The sequence below is a fragment of the Emydura macquarii genome, unplaced genomic scaffold (genome assembly GCF_026122565.2).
Source record: "Emydura macquarii macquarii isolate MOO-44397 ecotype Brisbane River unplaced genomic scaffold, CSIRO-AGI_Emac_v2 contig_196, whole genome shotgun sequence".
In the NCBI taxonomy this organism is placed as follows: Eukaryota; Metazoa; Chordata; order Testudines; family Chelidae; genus Emydura; species Emydura macquarii.
In genome coordinates, this window is record NW_027130333.1 from 135,417 (window position 1) to 141,962 (window position 6,546).

A 6,546-nucleotide genomic window follows, 5' to 3' on the forward strand; every position below is an offset into this window, starting at 1 on the left:
GCAGCTCTTGTAGGACCCATTGGATAACAAAGTTCAGGCCAAGGCCTGATTTCAGGGCCTTGCTCAAATGAACATGCCTTCTCAGTTTTAAGTCGGAGAAGAAATGTTCCAAGCGGAAGATGACTGGCCACTTCAAGACATCGTTGGGCCAAGTACTTCTGGATCTGGTGGGGATTAGGATATTTGCTGTAAATTTTTTCTCAGGCCTGTATGCCACAGAAACTGTATGTCCATCTGAGGCTCAGTGGTTCCTCGAGGTTCTCCTGAGGATCTCAACATTGGATGGGGACAGATTTGAGCATGAGCTGACACTCTCAGAACTGACTTCCAGGGAAGGCACCTAGTATTGATGGTTTGTCTAGTGAGTTTTATAAGGCCTTTTGGACCCTTTTTGGGCATGACTTGCTCATGAGTTTTTAGAGGAGCATCAAAGAGAAGATACTGCCACTCAGTTGTCGTTGAGTGGCTCTTATACGGTTGCCTAAGAAGGGGGAGCTTGAGGAGGTGAAGAATTGGAGACCTGTGGGCCTGCTTTGCCCAGACTATAAACTTTTTTTCAAAGGCCTTGGCAAACAGACTGAAAACTGTGGTTTGTTTGGTCGTGCACGTTGGTCAGACCTAGTGCTTCCCCTACAGCTCCATTTTTGATATTCTTTTCCTGTTGCGGGATGTAATTTTGGCCTCAAAAATGTTTGATTTGCACGTTGGGTTGCTTCCTCTTGATCAAGTGAAGGCTTTTGACTGTGGAGATCAGTGGTTTTCAACCTGTGATCTGCAGACCTTTGGGAGTCTGTAGAGTATGTGTAAGTTTTCCAAAGGGGGTCTGCACCTCCATCTGAAAACTTTTAGGGGTCCACAGATGAAAAAAGGCTGAAAACCACTGGTGTACGTCAGGGATATTTGTTTCCCACCCTTTGGGCTTTGGGCCCAGATATATATATTTAGAATACTGAAGGAGAACGGTGGTTTGAGCTACCCCATTTCCAGTCTGCAGGGAATCAAACAGGGTTGCTCACTGTCTGGGTTATTGTACGCTTTTTCTCCCAGTCCTTTGTTGTGGATGTTGCAAACTCACCTTTCTGGCCTTTCTCTCCCTGTTCCAGCTTGTGCTCTGAAGAAAGTCTCTGCATACGCTGATGATGTGACTGTGTTTATTACTCATGATTGTGATAGCCAGGTTTTGACTGAACGCCAGCACTTCCTCATCTTGCATTAGTCCGGGGAAGAGTGACACGCTCCCCGTGAGAGGTTGGGTGACCACCTGCCCTCCCGACTTTGCCAGGGCAACGACTGTGCAGCCAAACTGGCTTTAAGACCCTGGGAATTCTGCTGGGACTGGATAATGTTTTGAGTCAGAACTGGGAGGAAGTTGAGGAAAAGTTAGCGCGGAGGCTACAGACGTGGAGGTGGTGTTTGCCTCAACTCTCCTTCCAAGGAGAGTTCAGTTCAATTATTTCCTCTGTGTAGGGCACAAGTGCATTGTTTTTGGATTCCCCCTCCATTCTTTTTCGAAAGAATTCAGAAGGTTCCTTTGGACTTTTTCTGGCTTGGCCATCATTGGCGGAGGCGGAGTATTTTGTGCTTGCTCGTTGTGGAAGGGAGTCAAAGTCTCATTGATCTTTTGAGCAGAGTTATAGTCTCTGTGCTTATAGTCTCTGTATTGGTCATTGTTTGGGGATGAGTCTTTCTCGGAAGCACCTGACCATTTTTCTTCGGTAGGTAGGGGGCTTTGTGTTTTGATGGGGAACATTTTTACTGGATTCCAGGTGCCTCCGTGTTGAGTGTGGTAATCAGTGTGTTGGTCACCGATCTTTATCAGTGTAGGCTGCGTGCGTGTGTAGATGCTGTCCCAGCTCTGCGCAGGAAACTGAGATGGCTCTCACGATCGAATGAGTCGACACGACCACGGATTAGATGAGCAACGAAGGCACCCAGGCCAGGTTTATTGCGTGCGGCACAATGAGAAGTGACTTACAGAGTATTTCTGGGTCAGTTTCACATTGGCGGTGTTACAATGGTCTCGGCCCAATGGCGGGATTTTCCGTTATCCCCTAGATCGGACACCGGTATTCCCTCGGACACCCTCTTTTATACACTATTACATACACTTTCATTCTGCCCCCTTTGACGTAGGTAGTTGCCACCCTCCTGATGTAGTCTAATACCACCTTTTTCCATTGATTGGCTGATTTGGGCACCGCCACTCCATGTATCATTTCTACCCATAAAAGTGTCATTTCAGAGAGTTAGTATCTTGGTACCTCTTATACCCACTACATATTTTAGTAATATTTTGTCAATCTTACAACCTTGCAGAATCAGCACTTTCCTATACCAGTTTCAGTTAACTTGAGTGACCCCTTATACTTCTCTTCACTCGGCTTTTTCCATTTAGGCCTTAGCCTGTTTCACAAGCCTTAAGCTCTCACTTCTTACTACATTGAGGTCTCATCTGGTTTTTTCAAAGCCTTTTTAATGCATGGGTATTTTTCAAGCTGATTTCCCAGCTGGATTTCCCAGGGCTGCTTGCTGAACCCCGTGTTTGTAACCCTGCCGCGGGGATTCCTATTCTTGTTTCTAGGAATCTTGTCTCTTCCCCTATTACAGCATGTGTAATTAAACTGGTTCATTATATTGATTTTATTAATTTTCCATGGGTCTCAGCGGATATCTTTGCTGCCGCACTGAATTTTCATTCCATTGGCTGGGTTTTTCAATTTTTATTGGAAGTGGACTCAGCCATTCCTAAGGGCCGGATTGCCGGTCTGAACAGTTGTCTCCTTGAGCGGCACATCCCCGATTAAACTAATGTTTCTACTTTCTTGCCTCTTGCTGCTGTTGTGGCTTGGGACCTTGATAGGCCTGACTGTTTGCTTGTCTTCAGTGGGTCTTCTGAGCTTACTTTTAATGGTTTAGGCCATAAGCCAGTGCAGATATTTGTGGAAAAGATTCATCGTTTTCGAATGCTTGTTTGTCCCAATTCAATGTGGAGAAGAGATCTTCTGGTGGGAGACTCCATCCATCCATCCAGCCAGAAGAATTATATACAAGCCTCCAGTCATGGGCCATTGCCACCAGTGCATTTGTGCTTTAACTTCTGAGGTGTCCGTGTCATGTCATTTTTGTGAGGCGGAGGAGACTGTTTCTTCATATGTTTCTTGTATGTTCCAGGTGACAGCCATTATTTGCTTCATCTCAGGGTAGTTTTTGGTCATTGTCCTTTGGTGTTTTTCACCCTGTGTTTATTTTTACTGTTAAATACAGGTTCACAAATAGGTCTGTCGTATGCTTTTTGAACTTTATTTTGGGTCAGGCAAAGTTGACCAGTTTGAAAAGTAGATAATGTAAGTTATTTGGTACTGGAGAGGTGACAAAGGCGCTTCTTTTATTATTATTATTGTTATTATTGTAGTACTTTTAAGCATTCATCTGGCGTTTAGATTGTCTTTTATACACAAAGTAGATTCATTTTTCTGTGGTGGGCCACTGCAAATGCACGATGGATGGTTTAGGAGGGGTAACTGTTCTTGAATTTGTAATTTTTTTCTTGTTTTTACTGCATTTTATGGACTGATTTTCTTGTCTTTTAAAAGTCATCTCTCCCCATACACACCCATCTCTCTGTCTAATTACCTTTGTGCCCATCTCACTGTGGGAGTCTCTGAAAACTGGAAGATGCCACAAACCTGTGGGAGGTTGTTATTGCCATGAGTATTGCTATGATTATAAGCTGTCAGGCTTGGGATGGAGCAACCAGATATTATTAACATGCAAATTGGGAGATGAGGGCCCACATTTCCTTGTATTCTTAAACCTTCTGAACTAGCTAATGTCCTAGTTTCACTTAGGAGGTCACGCTCGTCCCTGTTCAGCTGGTAGTTCTTCAGTTAGGAGGAAGTAACCAGGGGCAAAGCCATTTTAGACTTGATTCTGGCCAACAGGGAAGACCTGGCTGCAAATGTGAAGGTGGAAGGAAATTGGGGTGAAAGCACTCAAGAAATGATAGATTACATGATTCTAAGGAAAGGAAGGAGTGAAAGCAGCAACGTAAGGACTATGGACTTTAAAAAACAAATTAACAGGGTCAGAGAGGTCCCATGGTAGTTTCTCAAGAAGACAATGTTAAAGGCACATCTGTCAACTATCCCGATGCAAAGGAAAGATAGAAAGACTAATACCTGGCCAACAAGGCTCCATCAGGGGCTCTGTAGTGACCTGAAAACCAGAAAGGAATCCTACCAAAAGTGGAAACATGGACAAATTGCTAAGGAGGAGTACAAAAGAATAGCATGTGCATGTAGGGACAAAATCTGAAACGCTGAGGCAAAAATGTGTTCCACCTAGCCAGGGACATAAAAAACACTAAGAAGAGGTTCTTTAAATGCATTAAGAGCAAGAGAAAGATGAAGGAAATTGTAGGTCCACTACTTCATGGAAAGATACTGGAACAAATGATTAATCAATGACTTTGTAAGCACCTCGCAGATAATGGATTATGGAAGAAAAGCCAGCCTGGAATTGTCACGAACAAATTATGCCAAAGCTACCTAATTTCCTTCTTTAACTGGATTACTGCCCTAATGGGCAGATCCTTGTTTCTGCATCCCAGGATCGCATTAGCACTTTTGGCCACAGCAACCCACTGGGAGATCACGTCCAGCTGATTATCCACCCTGGCCCATTCTCCTTGGCACACCTGTTGTCCTGCCAGGGCAGAGTCATTCAACATTCATGACTTTTGGCTGTCCTGCTGCCAGACAAGGCGTGGGAAGTACGTGACCAGTGCTTGCTTGAAAGGGCTGATGTAGTACACATTGAGGTCTGCAGTTGTCTGTTGCGGTCATACAGGCAGAGGTTTATATAGACAGATTCCACAAGCTGTCACCTGGGAACAACTTTCCTCTAGCGGGAAATTTCTGTATTTTAGAGAGTGTCTTATGTATTGAAACAGGGTAAGGGGCTGGGTGTTAGACTAACATATTTTAAGGCTAAAAGGGACCATAATGATATCTTCTGATCTCCTGCATAAGAAAGACCAGAGACCCTCACCCAGTTATTCTGCACCAAGCCCCCGATTATCCGAGCACTGAGACCTCTCCTCAGCTTGGCCGGTGCCTCTCAGTCCTGACGTGTAGCCCCACCTCCCACTCTTCCACAACTAACGCTGCACCTCAATGATGGGCCGCTCCGCCTTTGGAGTCAGCTTCATCGGCTCAGGAGTGGCGTGGTTCGCTGTGCCAAGATTGACCCTACGTGGGGTATCCGGGGCAGCCGGATGGGGATCTGCAGTACTCTGGAGGAAGCTGGATGTTTGCTTCTTTGGGCTCCCCCGGAGATCTTCTCAGACTGAGCATTGCTGACTCAGAGGCCATTGATTGGCTTAAGACTAGGCAGCTAGTTTCTAAATCTTGCCTGGCTGGTCTGGCCCATATGCAAATGCTATATATATATATTCATATATTGCAGTGCCAGAAGGGACCCTTGTGATACTCTGCTCTGGTCTCTTGGCTAGCACAAGCCATAGAATTGTCCCCAAATTAATTCCTAGAGTGGATCTCTTAGAAAAAAACACTATCTTGATTTAAATATTACTGGCGATGTAGAATCCACCACGACCTTCGGTAAATTGTTTCAGTATTTATTAATCTCACCGTTAAGAAATTATGCTTTATTTCCAGTCTGAGTCTGTTTAATTTCAGCTTCCAGCCCTTGGATCACCTTGTCCCTTCCTCTGTTAGACTGAAGAAACCATTATTAAGTATTTCTTCCCCATGTTGATACTTACAGACGGTAATCAAGTCACCCCTTCACCTTGTCTCTGTTAAACCATATAGACTGAGCTCTTTGCATCGATCTCTGTCAGGCATGTTTTCTAACCCTTTCATCATTCCTGAGGTTCATGTCTGAAATCTCTCCAATTTCTCAACATTCTTCTTGGATTGTGGGCGACAGAATGGGACACAGGATTGCGGTCACACTCGTGCCAGCTAAAATAACCTCCCTGCTCCTACTCAAGATTCCTGTGTTTCTGCATCCCAGGATCACATTAGAATTTTTGGCCAGAGTGTCACACCAGGGGCTCACATTCCAGGCATTGCTGACCATGACTCCCAAATCTTTTTCAGAGTCCCTGCTTCCCAGGTTAGAATCTCCCTTCAGTAAGTACGGCAGACATACTTCGTTCCTTACATTTAGCTGTATTAAAATGCACATTGTTTACTTGTGACCACTTTACCAAGGGATCCGGATCGCTCTCTACCAGTGACCCCTCTTCATTATTTACTACGCCCCCCCCCCGAGTTTTGTGTCATCTGCAGACTTTTGCCAGGGATGAGTTTATGTGGTCTCCACGCTCAACGGAGAAAAATGTTTAATAGCATAGGGCCAAGAATCAATTTCCGTGGGACCCCACCGGCAACGTGCCTGCTCGCTGACGCCACCCCGAGAGCTGGCGTGGGGCACTCAAGAACTCAGAGAGCTGGGGCTGTTGGTCAGTTAGCCAGTTTCTAATTAATGTGTGCCATGGCAATTTTATGGCATTCTAGT